Source organism: Zophobas morio, unplaced genomic scaffold, assembly GCF_036711695.1.
Source record: "Zophobas morio isolate AGI-343-1 ecotype UQ-CSIRO unplaced genomic scaffold, CSIRO_AGI_Zmor_V1 ptg000014l, whole genome shotgun sequence".
Taxonomy (NCBI): Eukaryota; Metazoa; Arthropoda; class Insecta; order Coleoptera; family Tenebrionidae; genus Zophobas; species Zophobas morio.
Genome location: NW_026972119.1, coordinates 11,708,522 through 11,727,475, shown reverse-complemented (window position 1 = coordinate 11,727,475; position 18,954 = coordinate 11,708,522).

The following is an 18,954-nucleotide window of genomic DNA, read 5'->3' as shown; positions in this document are numbered from 1 at the left end:
TTCACAACGGAAACGGAAGAGTTGGGGTTGCTGAAATTCTGGAGAACAGTCGAAACGGAAGCTATGGATTCTTTCGTTTTAACATTAAGAGTTAAAGGGATGGGGCGTCCTGAAACTGTCATATCTCTTCGTGCTTGTTCAACCATTTTTTAGCTTTAATTAAGAAAGTTAAACAATGGTTGCTTTGACCAAGAAATTGACATCAGTTCAGCCATAAAAAACGCCCTAACTTATTTGAAGTGTTATTAAGTCGAAGTCGGCACAGGTTTAAAACGAGGCTTTCGTAAGTTAAAGAGGGTTATTGACTTTCTAAGGGCGAAACATGCATTGGGTTAATGAGTAGCAGCTTCTTTGATCTTGTTTGGCGGAGTATTGACTTACAGGTATCTATTTGTTTTATGTATTTAAATGTGGATTAAATAAGATCGTTGGGGGTGGTTTAATGCTACTGGGGTGGTGAATGTTTGAAACACCCTGCATTTGCTTCACTTGCAATTTTGATATATTGACATCAGGGTAATTAAAGAAGTTAACCAATTTAAGTTGGGGGAATATTTTCGCAGTTTGGAAGTTTAAATTGTGCGCGCTTATATTTTAAAAGTAACGTAGGTAAATGGAAGATTTTTTAAGTTTACACTTTTAGTGTGCTGAGCGAATATCAGTAAGCAACGTAGGTAAACAGATATCCCCTTTACACAATATATTACCTGAATTAGTTAGTATCTGTTGACACAGTGTGCAGTGTGAACAGCTGCAATAAGAAAATTCAAGCGATTTTTTGTTATTATAATGAATGTTTTAAAACGTTTGTCTAATTTATAGTTCGGTGTGTTGTTTTATAGCCAACTTAATCTTATTAAAGTTGCAGGAAATTGTAATTAAAACGTTCCATAGGATTCAAGTTAAGCGAACATAAATAATGTATTTTGTTAGTTTTTTGAAACTAAAGGAATATACTGGTCATTGTTTCAGGAAGTCTTCTGCTTCCTTGTTAGCAGATTGGAAGCGCAATAGTCCCTCGAGTATTAATGATTGTTGTCAATCTATTAAATTTTTATGGTTATGACGAAAGGATAAATAAAAATCTGTTTATGATTATTATTAATGTTATTATTATTATTATTGTTAAAATATGAACCAAATCAAAAATAGAGAACTGGTTTTCTAAGGTTTTATAAAGGTAATTTGGAATAAGTATAAAACATTTCCGTAACTAATTGCTTGACTTTAGTGCATTAAGGTAGCTGGAAGAAGTTCATTTAGAGTAAATATTCTCTGCGGTTCGAAAGCTCCAATTTCATGCCTGCTGTCATTCACTGTAATACCTTAAAAATTAACGTAACGGCTAGCAGAGATGCTCCTCCTAAATGATCCTCATTAGTTACCATCACGGCGTCATTTAAAAATTACGACGCCTATTTGGCTCTATAACACAAACTAATTCTTAATATCATAAACGTAATGGACCATAAGAATATTAACGGCAGTTTCCTTAACTTTTCCATAGTCACTAGGGAACTTTCAACGCTCCATTGATTACAGCATCTGCTCCTGGGAAGTGTAATACCGAAAATATAAACTCTCCTTCCCGGTCTGCAACTGTAAAAACTTGTTGCAACGACTTACCTATTCTCACACTTAATTCCCCTAAAGACTATAAAATCGTCGGCGTAAATGGAGACAATAGGGGCGGCTCCTCGATGCATTCATCATTTTCAGACCTTACCGGCCGTCCAAAGTGTACGTCGGTGTAAAATTGTTCACATCTTGAATGCATAATTCAGGAGTTGCTTCGACAGTGGCTTTAGTGTCGCGACGACACGTGACCGACCTGACGATTAGTTGTTAAACACAGACTGTCGATGGTCGCAACGCTTTTCCTAACATTTATTTAGTGGCAATCGCGTGGCGGAATATTTACTAGGTGTTAGGTGGAAGCTGAACTTACCTTGGATGAGGGAGGGTGTGAAGTTTAAACATATGCTTGGTTCACTAGATGCATGAGAATTCGAATGATATGTAAAGTAAGGTAATAGGTTGATACGTTGTGTTTAATATTTAAAATTTGCATGCAATTAGATAAGATTTACTAGACCCTTTATGACTTAAATAACTACGAGTAGATTGGCAATGTAACGCCCGTAAGCATCAGAAGTTTCGTCTACTGCAAAATATATAAATTGGTTTTTTACAATTCCTTTAATACTAGAAATAACCATTTACAGCAACCTGTAAGAAGTGCTGACTATACCAATAGCAGACCTAACTTCGGATTTTACGGAGTATTTTAGGAAAAGATGTAGTTTCTATTTTTTTAACTGACAAATTAAAACATACACATGCATAAATATGCAATGGGGCGTCAAAATATGCAAAATATACAATAATAATTAATCTACCTCAATCAATTTAAAAAAGGATAACTCATATATACTAAAGCATTTATTTGTCATATTATTATTTGCTTTAAATTGTACTGTTTCTATTTTTCTCAAATTATTATTAAATAAATTTCACTTGAAGAGTTTCTTTATTTTATTTTATTTTAATTTAATTTGTAAGGATCACTTCAAAAAATTGATTTGAGGGGTTGCCACGAAATTCCGGTGTGACGGACGGTCTGGAATCTCGCCGATAACGTGTGGTGGCAAACTTCACGCCACCGGGGTGGCGCCTTCGGTCAGGAACGACAGTCGTTCGGGCGCCAGCTCCCTCTCCGGTTAAGGGAGCGCCGGGCTTGCCCTCAAGCCAGAGACACGGGTTTCAGGTGGTGAGAACCCGCGAGAATAAGAAAATAAAATAAAATGGCAAGAAATACTTTACACAATAAATCGGGTTTATTCCCTGCCATCAGCTACACGGCTAAGATAATAAAATTTACGGCTAATCTTACAATAAATAATTACAAACGAATTGCCAGAAAAAAAAAGAATAAGACGTCCAGCACGATCGTTCCCTCCTCAACGGTGACTTCCTTCAGGACGGGCTCCTCCTGGACCTGGGGGTGGCGACCTTGAAACTGAAAATCGTGCGAGGACGGTACGGCGGTGGTCGGAAGGTCAACTGCAGTTCAACTTTTACTTTTACTTTGTATGGAAACAGGCCACACCACTTCCAGATCCTTTAAGGTTTCAAGGCAGAGTCCTCTTCCACCGCGGCGGCGCGGCGATCGCGGCTTTACCCCCGGCTCTCGTGGTACGCGTCATGGTTTCCAGCCCGCGAAAATTCGCTTCGTTACAGGGTTTATACAATGCTTGTATGACTCTCAGTAACCTAATCAGAAAACCAGAATTTTTTCTCACACAAATTAATAAATATTTCATTTATTCCATGAATTAATTTTCTAGAACATCTCATTAACTTTCTAGAGGGGATGTAATATAAATAAGTTTTGTCGTTGTTTATCGTTGCAATCATTAAAACAATGTAAATATCTTGCCAGAATTTCATTTTGTAGATTCTAGGATAAATTTGTTTCCACGGATTTTATTTCTTACGGTAATCCATATTGTAGGCATTATTAAAAATATGGATTATCAAATTTTGGGATGACGTTATCAGGTCTTGATAAAGATGAAGATCTGGATAATCTTAAAACACGCCTAAAATTTTAGCTCAAGCAGTCCAGCATTTTCGACCTGATTATCTGTCTACTAAAGTCGTCAATAGAAACGGGACACCTACTTTTTTATATTTTAGAATGTATCCAACGTCGGGACTACATGAAATTAATAGATGCTATTGTTTAAATGGTCTCTATTACAATACTTCCCTAGTTTACGCTCGTTAAGTAATGAACATCAAATTTTAAAATTTGTTTTAAGGTATAAGTATAGTACACTGAAAATAACCTCCTTTTTTTCGTATATTTTTGGATTGTGAGCAGCAATGTTATGTTTTTTTTTGGATCTATCGATTAATTTGAAACTTTATAAATATAAATAAATAAAAATAAATGAAATATCATATATGTATTTCACAATTTAAACTAGGTACCAATAGATAACAGACAGTCATAGCGCACATAGCATTCGTGTGACAGACAGCCGGAAATGAAAAACATACGTTGACGTATTTTACGAGAAATTTCTAGAAACGTGATATAAAACATGCGTTAAAGTTACTCTACTGCAACATATTTTTTATTTGATGAACTCAAGTTTCTAATAAACAATATAGCAATTCATTTATGTTGTAGAGTTATGTAGTTTTAAAAAATTGGTCGAAATTTATTTCGACGGGATTTTCTCGCCTTGTAAGTTTTTTTGAAAAATTAAAAAATTAGATTTTGAACTGTATACGTTAAAACAAATATGGACAAATAATAGCAGTAAATATGTAAGTAGTTAAATGTGTTTTGATGAGCTATACATTTGTTTGTGTCTGTCTGGAACACCCAATTTCGTTTTGTATACCAATATTCTCGCTGCCAAGTTCAATTGTGGAATTCTCCTAAAATAATTAATTCTCTTTGATATTTTTTTATGACATAGCGCATTAGGTTTAATATCAAGCTTAAAATCTAATATCTGTACCTGAGAGCAAAAAGTAAGTAAGTCCATTTTTATCGATATTAAAATAATTGGTAATTTTGAACATTCTGAATTTGTTTGCTTTAATGAGAACACAAAAGTGAAAAAAAACATCTTTTTTCAAAAATCTTAAAATTAAAACTAATTAAGTCCTATATAGGACCCGGGTGGGTTAGGTAGCTTCGTGCTTGCCCGCTACACCCTGGGTCGTGGGTTCGATTCCCGCCCGGCTCTGGGTGTTGTGTATGTCCCCCGTTCCCCTGTAATTGGGCCTCCGGCCTGTTGGGGAACGTAATCAAATAAAATAAAAAAAAAATAAAAAAAATATATTTCACGTATATAAAATACGCAAGTCTAACTAATAAAAATACTGAATTAAAACATAGTTTTTGAATTTTGGTTTTTTCACGACTGTCATCATATTGCCACAAGTTGTCACATTTGGTTAATTATAACTTGTCTAGGTCTACGGGAGACAAAAATTTCTCTAGGGAAGGCTGAGTATCGCCTGGCCTCCCCGTAGCTACGATCCTGTCTAAAGGTGAGAAAATATGAAAGTACCAAGTCGCCCGATGGACTCCGGTACTATCCTTTCTTAGTTTACGCTCGATGAGCAAAACAATTTGAAAGTGTTTATGTTTATACATCGGAAGAATATCACGTAGACATTAATTTGATTTGAATGAATTTGTCGCCTCAAACCAGAGGTTGAGTTGATCGGAAACCCATCACCAAAGCCAAATTTGGAAATCTATTGACTCTGTTGAAATGGGTGCCCGAAGAGTATCGAGACTATTTTCGAAACTTACCCCACTCAGACCAGCCAAACGATTTTTAGAAGAAGAAATTTAGTGTTTTTTTGCCATGTTTTTAAAGTTGTAACAGAAAAGTAATTATAAATATGTTTTAATTTTGTATTACGATAATAATAAAAATAATTTTGGACTTACGTTGTTTTGATTTTAAAATATATCAGCATAACTATGTTTTTCGCGAAATCCAGATTGGTTTGAGATAAAAAAATTGGGTCTTGTTAATGTAATCCATTAGTTGTCCATATATATAAAACTTTTATTAGTGTATAATAGTATTAAGTCCAATATAAATTATCTAATACCATTTATTAATTTGTCATAATGCAAATTAAAAAAAAATATGTAAATGATTAAATAAAAACAAAAACAAAAGAATATTAAAAATTTAAAATCATTTTATCTCACTTTATTTATATATAGTTTTTTCTGGGAAACGATGATTTTGGACTTACTTACTTTTTGTTCTCAGGTACAGATATGATCACTAAGTATTTCATATCTTTTACAAAATCGATTATTACATCATTTAGGACAACAGAAAGATTACTTACTATCTTCTACATTAATAGACCCACTCCTAAACACCATCCACTTACACTTCTTCGTATTTATAATTAACTTGTTTTTATTTAACCAGTCATTAACAGTCAACAACGTCCTATTGATTTTTTGTATTGCTCTTTCAATGTTATTATCTTGGACTGGTATAAGTATGTCGTCTGCGAATAGGTTTGGGTTAATCAGGGTTCAGACATGAAATTATGTCGTTAATATATACTAAAAAAAGTAATGGGCCTAGCGTAGTACCCTGTGGTACACCAAACTTCGATCCTCCGAAAGTACCCCACTCATTTTACACTTTTGTGCACGATCTGTCAGATATGATGAAAAACATTTCCATTCAACATCTTTTACTCCCATACCATGTAATTTATTTAAAAGAATGCTTCTATCAATAGTTTCAAAAGCTCTCTTCAACTCTAAGAATACTGCTACAATTAGGTCCATCCACTTCTTCCATTTGGTTATTACCAGTTGTAAAGAACTTTCACAACTATGTTTTTAGCGAAAACCAGATGGGTTTGAGATAAAAAATTGGGTCTTCTTAATGTAGTCCATTAGTTGTCGATATATAATTTTTTCAAATACTTTCTCAAGAAAAGGAACTGTGCATATTGGCCGGAAGTCAGATGGATTAATAGCAGTGTTAATTTTTGGAATGGGCGTTACTGTGCAGACCTTGCATTGATAACATTGTATAACATTAAACGTTTCTTCCACTTTATAGCTGTTCAATTCAATAAATAGTTTTTTTCTTCATTATCAACGCAAAGTTGATTGGAGCAACTTCTATAAATAAATCAACTTTATTATTGTTAGGTTTACTTTTATATTTATTGGAAAAATTATGTTGATTACCATTGTTCAGATTGTTTTGCTCTACTATGGGTGTTGTATGGGATATCCAACTTTTTTTTAATGGCACTATATAATTTTTAGAATTTTTGTAGACCTTGTTTTTCTGAATTTATAAAACCTGACATACTTTAATCACCCACACTCAGCCACTGTCTATGGTTGGAACGCGTTATATTATGAAAAAAGATTTGTTTATATTTGGTCTGCCCTGCACTAGTCCTTAGGAAACAGAGAGGGGCGGGTCATGAGTTGAGAAGTTGATGAGGCCAGGCACAAGTTGTTCCAATATCTAAATGTCGAAAAAAATATATGATTGTCCTTGCGTTTTTAGGAGTACACATGGAATTTTTCTATGCCAGAAAATCTAATTTGTATTTGATTAATTATATTATCAAGAATTTGCAATAATTTCTGTTGTTTATCATTCATTTTATATTTTTGTTACAGGTGTTTTTTTTTTTAATTTATAAAGCTGGAAGATTCCTATTTCAACAGATTCCGCATTTTACGCAGTATCCATACATCTTTGTCTATCATGTGTGCGCTGATTTTAGCCGCCTTGTCGAAACAGGAATTATAATGTAACTGCCAATCTTAGATTTCAGGCTAGTTCATAATTTGTAACGATTTTAACTTTAGAGGCAAACCTCAAATTTAAATCGCTATGGTGTCTGGAAAATACGAGAAGAAATACAATCTTGTCTTAATTGTGCACAAAAACAGACTGATAGTTCTCAGACAAGAAAGTTGATATCAAAAGATATTTTGTGTGCTAAGATTGCCGCATTTCCCACATTTTTTGTAGTTTCCAACTCATTATTAAATAAATATTTTATGTGTCGATTTAACCTGTTATATCGGCACTACAAGCCACTTGAGTGTTGTTGATGCTCGCCAAAAACTGTGACCTGTGTGGGGGTTCTTAATAGCTCGAAAGCTTTAGAAAACGTGTTGTTCAGCTAGGTCTTTATTGTATTTATTCCAAAGGGTTGAAATTAACGTTTACCTAGCTTGGGTGTCAGACATGAAATGGACATGTGATATCATATCCGTTCTTCCAAAATCTAGATTATCAACGTTGTTATTACCTTATTCATGTTTCCCAGCTAAATATTTTTGACTTTTAAATTTATCATCATTTTGTTCTTTTTTTTAATGGTAAAAAATTTGTAACGAAAGTGTAGGCCTCTCTTTAGTATCATCTGCTAAAGAATTTATGCTATTCATTTTTTGTTTCACATCAAGTATCGATGTAAGTACGTTTGTCTTATCTTATCACATGGTCATTGAAATTTAAGTTTGTTTAAATTTGTCGCTTCATTATAATTTCTGTTTCGACAAGGCGGTAAAAATAAACGCTCATTTTAATAATTTATAGGCGCTCTGTATAGTTGTTGACGTGAAAACATTCGAGTTTTGTATTTCAATGAAAAAGTTATAAAATGTGTAGCTTTTAAATAATAAAAAAGCTGAAATGAAGTGATTTCATTTATATTTTTTAAATATTTGTTGCCCGGCGCCTCCACCATTTTTGATAGTTTTAATGAACAAGTGAATTTCTCTTGTAATCACGTCAGGTTAGTTTTTTTAATACATTTTATTTGTATTGTGTATGTCCTGTTACATTGTTTAAAATATTAATAATCCACCCTTTAACTAAACTGACTGCATAAAGTCATTTTTCTAGAATTGTTTTCCGCAATTATCCACCATAAACATTATACACGCTCTTAATTGTTTATCGAAATTTCAAATTAATTAAAAAAGATAAACATTGATCAAACTCGGCTTTTGTCACATTTACCGTTTTTCGAATAAACGACCCACTGCTGACTGTTACCTGGAATACACGGATTTTTTTTGAATAAGCTTTGTTTTTTTGTTAAAGAGCTTTTTGTTAATCGTGGAAATGCAAACGTGTTTTCATTGAGTTTTAGATTGTAATGAAGTTGGAGAGGTCACCTGAATTATGAATCCGGTTAATTGCGAGATCGTGTTTGCTTTAGCGTGTTTATTTTTGGAAGTATTTTAAACACACAACATTAAAAAACATCTACAAAATCCCAGAGTTGACACAAAACGCCGACGCACTTTCTAAATTACGGAAATGCCAAAGGTTTGTTGTGTGTTTATGAGGGCATCGAGAAGATTTTGTAACGCGAATAACCAGCAAATTATTTTTTATTTTTCAGTGACTGTTGACACTGATTTAAATATCTACATATGGTAAAACAAAATCGGTAAAAATATTCTGCTCAGTATAATATCTTTTCGACAAGTTACCTTTACCGATATATTATACAATTGTTCAGTGGAAAATATAAATGTCATATAACAAATTTTTTGTTACAGTAACTAATTTTAACGATATGTTTTTATCATGGAAGTTATGTATATTATTCATTTTGTTCAGTAAATAAAACTATTGTCCTGTAAAAATAACGAAAGCTTAGTTAAAAATGTTGGATGTACAGTAGAAATCATAGACGTTCAGTAGAAATTGAACAGGTTTGTTAGAAAATTATGATGTTCTTTATAGTTAACACCCACACATGATACATAACCTCATTAATTTTTTTAGAATATGCATGTTAATCTTTATTATATAGAATCATTTATTTGTTATAATTGAAACAATGAAGAACGTTTATTGTTATTATTATTTTACTGTTTATTTTTATTTTTTTTTATACATGAAAGTGTATTCTATATTTAAATGTGATCTATTTTTTTCTTACAATTTTATGTTAATTTTTATAAAGAACAATGTATAGGACTTTGTTATTTTTCCAATAAAAATATTTGTTAAAAATATTGTTTTCTACCTATTGTTACAATTACTATGTACTTATAGATTACTATTTTTTACTAAATATGGGTATTCATTAAAACGTTCCATCGTCAGTTAGGTCAACCAGACACTCTAGCATTTTTACTGAACATCTATTATTTTTACTAAACACAGCACAATTAAATACTTGCACATTGTACTGGTCAGGTTTTATTTTAATACTTACAATTTCTACTGAGCAAACTTATTAATGTACGTAACAAACTATTTAAGTGACCTAAAAAAATGCATTTTATACTTATCATTTAATTACAAGCCAAACAAAATCTAGGTTAGGTAAGATTTTTGTTTAAATATGTTAATACGGTACATACAAAACTGCATTAATTGCCAGTTATCATTCTTATGGATCGGATACAATAAAAAAAAATTCATCACAACTGTTAAGTCATATAGAAACAAAATACTTAATTCAATAAACAGAATTAGCACTATATTTTTGACCTCCAAATTCCCGTCCGAAATCTGCGGTGATTTCGGTTTTAATTTCATCAGGCAATTGTGATTGTATACTAATTTCAACGTGAAATTATTACTATCATCGATTTGTCAGCGTGTACTGAAAAGCAAACTTCTAAAATCGTGGAATTATCTCAAGTCAAACTTGTTCTCTTTCTATCTTATACACTTTGTGTGACAAAAATCACGAAATTTTGAGTAGGTCGTAGAGTCTTATGTCAAATTTTCAAATCTGTCATTTGTCCCAGTCAAAAATGAAACAATTTAACGACCAAGCAAAACAAATAATTTTAAATGTGTTAGTCTATCTTTATAGAAACCAAGATAATTTAGAATTTAAGAAAAAAAGGAAGACAAAACTGGCCGTAAAAATGTTGAAAATTTTGGAAAGATCTACCAAAAATCTCCAGGTCTAAGTGACTTTGACTACATGAAAAATATGTCTTCTAGAATTAGTCACATAAAGACAAAAGTGAATCCGGTAGATTTAATATCAATCCAGGAAATTATCTATAAAATTTTTGTTTCTAAAGAATATATTACTATTAAGTTGCCGCACGACAGAGTAATGGTTCTAGATCGTTAACCAACTGGATAAGCAAAATTGATTTCAAATTTAAGAAAAATACTAACAGATTATTTTTGATTGTTTGTTGGTTATTAACTTTGGTTGTTCTAATTAAGATTTCAACGTGTGATACATTTCTACTCAAATATTAAGAATATGCATTTTACAATTATTACAGTTGGAATTTTTTGCAATAAGCTTTTCTTCGACGACAAAGCTCCATTTCCATTATGAATATTCCCACCGTTCTAGCGTACATCTGAAGTGTAAACTTCTCAACAATTTATTTTCAGCAAAAACGGTGTAATAGAGTCGGTTATAGATTTGCCAGACAAGCAGGAACAGTATGCCTTTACGTGCTTTGACCGCAAGGGTCCGTGCATGGCGTCGTTCCTGCTCCCTTGCTGCTACGAATCCAATTTGCGGCAAATCAAAAGCTGCCCGTCATTCACCACGCAAACCGACACCAACAACCTCAGATATTACAAAGTTTACTGCGCCCGCCAGGATGATAGAATTTTAATATTTGATTTGATAACGGAAAATTTGCTTTTAAATTCGGTAGCCCATGAAAGATGTGAGCAGACGTTTAGCTGAAAGCAGAAGTGAAGGCGAGCAGCTGGCCCGATTCAAATTACATTTCAGGAATTTAAGTACTGCTTATACATAATTAGATTAAACAAGGAGGCAGCAAGCTGTGTAGTGGTTTGGTTTGTCATAGACTTTGTGAAGGTTTGGATTCAGCTGAAGTTATTTAAATTTATTGTAACTTTACTCCGAAATTTGTCGCTCTGTGTACTTGGTTACTGATACTCAATCAAAATTGTTATTAATTACTGACGATGAATAAAAGCACTACAGGATTTACTAATAATGAACATACAGCATATTTTTAAAAATTAAAACATTGTTGCGGATCAACTTGTCACATGGTACAAGTTTTGAACATTTTTTAAATAATTTATGTACACATGAAAATGCTGCAACAATTTATCTGTTTACTCATTCATTTAACCTTTTACATGTTAACAACCGTCGTCAAGTATCCTCTCATTTTAATCGGACAACAATTAGTGGATAAACCATACGATGAATATTGTAACACAGTAAATTGCTGCATTATAGTACTTGTAATTGTCAATTAGTACAACTGATATTTGGATATCGGTCTGACTAGCATGAAAATTAAATAAATTTAATTCAAAGTGAAAATGTACGTAACTCACACATAGTCACTGACAAAATAGTTTAATAAAATTTGCAAAGAAAGAGAAGAACTGCGTTATTTATTGTGAAAAATGTTAGCTCAAGGTGGTGCGAACGTTCATCAACGAGAATTCAAGTCCTAAGAATTAATATCCTTGGAAACAACTAATTCCTTGTAGACTACATATTTCTGAATTTATAGTAATATTTCTTTTGTACTAGGAACTAGTTGTTTTATTCCGACGTCTGAAATACGAAGCATGAGAAACTGCAGCTGCTGAACATTCTTTAAGTAAAATTGAAACAGACAAAACTGACAAAAATGACGTAAAACTGAATGAAGTAGAAAGTTTTCGTCTAGCCACCATTCATAAACTAATGATTTATTTCTAGTGAATATCCCTTAATAACACTTCATTGAAAGAATAATAATTAATGACTTGGCTACTTACATTTACATAATATGCAAGAGATTAGACATGACGATAAACTATTAACTGTACACCACTAAACACTTTTTGCCTCATCTGCCTCATAGGACAAGCCGCCCCTCACCACTTCTGGGGGTGAAAGAAGGACAAGAGAGGAAGACGTGGGATTGACGGTGAAAAATAAGAACACCGACCAGAAAAAGGCAGACTAAAGAAGAAGACACAAAAAAAATGAGTGCCAATGGTGAGACTGGAAGACTGGAAGATATAAGCAAAGAGTCGAAGATGGAACTGAAACGACATCTGAGGATAATAAAAGTGGAAATAAACGACCTAAAGAGAGAAAACCAGAAATTAAGGACTTATTAAAAGCCAAAGAGCAGGAACGGGCAATAAAGAGGAAGGAATTAGAAGCTAAGATAAAAAACCTAGAGGAAAGGTTTGACGTTAGGGAAAAGAAGGAATGGACAAACAACGTCGTAATAAAAGAGGTAGGACTGGTAGGTCTAGAGGAAGGGAAGCTGGAAGGAGTGATTAACAAAGGGATGCAGGACAAGCTGGAGATTGAGGTTGTTGAATTGCTTCGAACCTAAGATGCTGATAAATAAAAGTAGCTATGCAAGAATGAGGCAAAAAGCAATTTATGTACTTAGAGGACGACATATCACAGAAAGAAATGAAAATTCAAGGAAAGATAATAAGGTGGGCGAAATTGGAGAAAGGACACGAAACTAATAAAAGTAGGACAACAGAAAGTAAATCTTAATGGGAAATGGCTTAAGTGTGACGACTTAAAAGGGGATCAGTAAATTTTTGAGAAAGATAATGTATAGACGGGAGAGAAATAAACGAAGACGACAAGGCAAAGAAATACGGAAAAATAATGTGTATATATCGAAAAATCAAAGCAGTTAAGAAAAAGCTGAGGTGGTGGTTTAGAATATAAGGGGACTAAAAGTAAAAGAAGCAGATTTTTGGGAATATATATAACTACAAGATGTAGTAGGGATAGTGGAGGCTAAAAACTGGAAGAAAATGGGAGAAGAAAAATGACAAAATAGAGATGGGAAATTTTGAATGGAAAAAACGAAGGTGACGAAAGCGGAGAATTTTGGTAGGTAGGGACAAGAGGGAGGGGACAGTGATAGATTACGGGTTAACTAACTAGAAAGCATGTGGGAAAATTAACAGATTTAGTATCGACAAAACTGTAGCACTGGTTCACCTACCATTAGTAGTAATGCTGAGAAAAGAGACAGAGGAAGAAAAACGAAGTTAAGGGGACAAGATAAATAAAAGGAGAATTGAATGAATAATTTGAGATGAAAAAAGAATTGAACATTTTAGTAAAGAAATGGAAAAAAGAGAGTTTACAGCAGAAGATATAGATGGAAAAATGGAGGAATTGAGACAGCATACGGGGAGAGTTACACAAAAAGGAATAATATGGATAACAGGAAAAGGAAGGAAGGATAAAGAATGCAATCAAGTGAAAAAGGAAGCAAGAAAACAGTTAACGTAAATGGAGGAAAGAAAAAGGAGAGCGAACATTGTACTGGAACGCAAAGCTAAAGAATAGACAAAATTGCAAAGAAAGAAAGAAGAAAATAGATTGTTTGACTACTTTTGTAAGAAGTGAGCCCTGTGAGAACCAACCACCGTAACTGGCTGTTTGGTGTACCGTTTTCGAATCGCCGTTTCCGAGCGAAAAGCCGTATTGCCGTCACCGCTTTTTGTCTGCGTCACCCCAAAAAGTCGAAACCGTTGAGCACACGTCGCGTTCCGCCGCCGACCTTCCCTCCCGGGTCACCGCCTCCAGGTATAGGAGGAGCCCGTTCTGAAGAAAGTCGCCGTCAGGAGGCAACGACTGTGCCGGACGTTTAATTTTTTTTTCTTGAAAAATTTGTTTTGTAGTTATTTTAGATAATTTTAGCCGTATAGCTAGTGGCAGGGAATAAACCTGATTATTGTTAATTTTCCTCCGTTTTACTTTATTTCTTATTTCCGCGATCGTTCACCAAACCACTTGTGTCTCCGGCTTTAGAGCAACCCCGGTGCTCCCTCCCCGGAGATGGAGTTGGCGCCTGAGCAATCGCCGCTTCCGATCAAAGGCGCCACCCCCGGTGGCGTGAAGGTGTCCGTATAAGCCTCGGTCGGCCAGAGACCTTCTCAGCGGCACTAGTTGTCACAAGGCTTGGCACCGAGGCACGCCACGCCTACGCGTTATTGGCAAAATTCCGGACCGCCACCGTCCATCCTGTTGCAAAATTAATACGAATAAAAACGGAATAAGACGTTTGGACGTACATAAACCAAGATAAAAAAAAGAAAGAATCTGCCAGAAGGAATTAGCGTGATAGTATGGAAATAATACTTTATTAAGTTGTTAAGGAAGAATACACGTAGAAAAGACGCAAAAGAATTACACAGAAAACCGAAAAGACACGAAGAAAATGATCTATAAGAAGGACGAAATAGAACGACAGATTAAGAAGCTGAAAATGGGATAGTCTCCGGGGAGGGACGGAATACAGAATGAAGTTGGGAAGTATGGGACTTAAAAAATGACAGAAAGATTGGTAGAGATAGTGAATTAGGTATGTGTAGCAGAGAAAATTCGACGGTAATGGAAGCAGGGGTATATAAAAAAGGAAATTATGTCCGGAATTACCATGGGATTGGGATACCCTGCAAAATACAGCGTACAAGATGTATGCTATGGTGCTGTGTGATAGGTTGACAGGAAGCACGGTGGACAATGTGTACGACCTGTAGCACCTCACAGAAAGGGAATTAAGAGCGAACGGAGGGCGGGTGCACGCATTTTTTGTGGATTTGAAGGCGGCCTTCGACTCGTGGATCGGTAGAAGTTACGAGAATGTCTGAGGAAGAAAGGAGTGAGTAAGGGGAGCAAAAGAGGCATATAAAGAGAAGGATGAATGGTCTACGTCAGGGATGCCCTTTAAGCCTTAGCCTGTTCTCTGCGTATGTAAGCGACATTAATGACACAGGGACAGGCGGATGATTATGTCACGTATTTTTGGATGTAAGAAGTTCAATTACAGTAGACGCCGCTTAATATGATCACGGTTAATGTTATCAACCGCTTAGTGTGATCAAAATGGTTGGGAACGGGCCCAAGCAATACAGTTTTTCCGTTTATTGTGATCAATATTTCGCTTATTGTGATCAATCTCGAAATTCTTATACAAGCGGGAATTGCATTTTGGACAAGCGAGACGACTGAAACTAGTACATATTGTATTTTAATGATCATTCATTGCTCGCACAAGGTACATTCGCTTATACTACTCACTTTATACAACCACAATCAGTAACAGACTTAAGTAATCAGTGCGTTTTCGTCGTTTGAATGAATGATTTTTTTCTGTTTTAAATTTGAGTAGTACTTCTGCAAAAATGAGCACGTCGAAACGACGAGATATCAGCTTATCAGAGAAAAAAAAAATTCTTAGCCCTTTCTTAACAAACTTCTACAACAACCAAAGGAAATCGAGGATTCCTTTCTCAGAATTATAATCAAAATTTAAAATAATTTCTAATGTTTATGTACCTTCGTCTACCAGCACCGTCTTATTCATGATTTTGTTTTGTTTCAAGTTTTCCTGTCTCTGATGGTGGTTTTCGCTTATTATTATCAGTCGGTTAGTGTGATCAATTTGTCTGAGTCCCAAAGTGATCACATTAAGCGGCGTCCACTGTATATTATTTAACAATATACAGGGTTTTTATAAATGATTCTAAGGGCTCAGTTGTATATGTATATGAACTTTGCTTGTAAACAGGTGTGTGAATAGCGCTCCGTAATTAAACTTGTTGTAACAGGAGATTACGAGGGTTAAGCACACGAATTTTGGAGCAGACTACGGTAGTAAGGTGTTGAGGATTGGGGGAGAGCAGGAAAGGACGACAACCAGAAGGAACACCCAAAAATTGGCTAGACAAGCGATTTAAGGTTAGTCAGAATTATCTCCGCTGTGGTGATAAAAAGACATAAGTTTTTTTGAGAGCTAACCGTTTCACAAATAGACAACACAGAATACACGCTTACGAACTTGATTGTTGAAAATAAATGTCGGACTGCGACACAGACGATTATTCAACAGAAGACGGGAAGAGGAAGAGAGAGTACAGCCCGAGGGAGACCAGACCAAGTAAAAAAGCACAAAGAACACACACGAAGAAAATAAGCATCGAGAACGATATAGAAGAGTTAAAGAGCATGTTAAAAACTGTCGTGCAGGACGTAAAGGATATCAAAACAGACCAAAAAGCGTACCAAGAAGAGATCAGAAGTATAAGAGAAGAAAATGCTAAAATGAGAGAGAAGCTATTAGCGCTGGAACGGAAAGTAGAAAGAATAGAGAAAAAAGAGAGGAAAAATAATATTGTTATTAAAGAACTGGAAACAGATGGGACGAACATAAAAGAAAAGGCAGAGGAGTTTCTAAAAAACCAAGTAGGAGTCGAAGTTGGTCTGGAAAGCGTATATCAAGTACAAACCCAGAAGTCAAATCCTTTAATAATAGCCAAAGTCAACAACTGGCAAGAGAAAATGTTGATAATGAAGAATAAGAAAAACTTGAAGGGTAGTAAGAAGTTTATCGAAGACGATATGACGAGTATGGAGAGAGAAACACAGTGGAAGCTGAGACAAATAGCAAGAGAAAATAGGGCGATGAGGAAAAGAGCGAAAGTCATGTACCAGAAGATAATAATTGATGGGGAAGGCTGGAAATGGAATCCAGTAGATGAAGTATTAGTAAGGGAGAAGACGGACGAACGAGCAAAAAACTAGTAACAGTCGAAACAGTGGGAGAAACAAATATGATGGCAATGGCAAAGACACGGACAATGCAAAAGGTTAACCAGAAAGGAAGACACACAAAAAAGCGAAGGGTGCAAGTAAAAATTAAGAAGAAAGGATTGTTTGTGGGGACATGGAATGTGAGAGGTATATATGAGGAAGGGGCAGTAGAGAATCTAGTCAATCAAGTCAATATGCGTAAGCTGGATATCTTGGCGCCACAGGAAACTAAACTAAAGAGTTGTGAAATGAAGCAAATAGGGAATTATATTTTGTTCTGTAGTGGAGGTGACAATAGAAGGCTAGGCACAGGTTTCCGAGTCCATGTAAGGCTCAAGCCTGCAATAGTGGAATTCAAGGCAGTTTCAGATAGAATGTGTATGCTCAGAATGAGGGGTAAATGTCAAAAAATTAGTTTTATAAATATTCATGCGCCAACGGAGGTCATGGAGATGGGAAAAAAGGAGGAATTTTATAGCCAACTAGAGATAGAATATGAGCGGATCCCAAAATATGATGCGAAAGTAGTCTTAGGGGACGCGAATGCGCAGATTGGTAAAGAGCCAATGTACAGATCGACAATAGGTAATTTTAGCAAGCACCAAGTGAGTAATGAAAATGGGAAGTTATTAATTTCATTTGCAAGAAGTAGAGACATGAAGGTGAAAAGTACTTTTTTTCAGCGTAAAGAAATTTATAAAGGTACTTGGAGAAGTCCAGATGGTAGAGTAGTAAATCAAATAGACCATGTTTTAATGAATAGTAGGAACGAGAGACGCATTACAAATGTAAGAACATACAGAGGGCCGACCACTATTTGGTGGGTATTAAAATGATACAGAACATACCATATAATGCCAAAAAAGTAACATTTAAACAACGACGATACAACATGTCAAGTTGGGTACAAAAAGACGAGGAAAATAGGAAGTATAGGGTGAAATTGGAAGAACAGCTGGCAAGAACAATGGGAGGAAACGGAAGGGCAGTAGAAACTAGATGGCAAAGCATTAAGAAAACGATTAAAGAAGCGGAAAGACAAATCCCACAAGAACGACTGGTAAACAAACCGACTTGGTTTGACGAGGAATGTAGGAAGGAAATGCAAAAAAGAGCGCAGCTACGTTTATTGACATTGGGAAACGCATATAGTATGGAGGTAGTGGAGAAATATAAACAGCAAAGGAAGAAGTGTAAAATGTTATGCAGAACCAAAAAGAGAATTTATGAAGAGCGACGCTTGCGTAATTTAGAAGACAGGTATAAAAATAAAGAATTACGGAACTTTTACCAGGAGGTGAAAAATGTAAGGGGTACACGAAAACAGCACATGATATTTGGCAAAGATAGTGAAGGACATTGGATTGGAGATGAACAAAAGTTAATGGAAGGGTGGGCGAATTATTTTGAGAAGCTACTTAATGGTGACCACGACACAGTTACGGTGGTGGAGACGGAAGAAGAATATGGGGAAGTGGAAGGAAAAGAGCTACAAAGAGAGAAGGTAATGGAAGTTATACGGAGGTTAAAAAATAATAAGAGCAGCGGGGAAGATATGATTTTGGCAGAGCTCATTAAATATGGCGGAAGAGTAATTTATGAAGAAATATATCAGCTGGTAGCAGTAGTATGGGACAAAGAGGAAATGCCAAGCGAATGGTCAAAGGGAATTATAATCCCAATACATAAAAAGGGATCAAAGTCAGAATATGAAAACTATAGAGGCATATCGTTGTTAAGTGTGGTCTACAAAATATTAGCGACGTGTATAAAAAATCGAATAGTAGCACAGATCGAGAGTAGTATAGGAGAATACCAATGTGGGTTTAGAGAAGGTAGATCCGT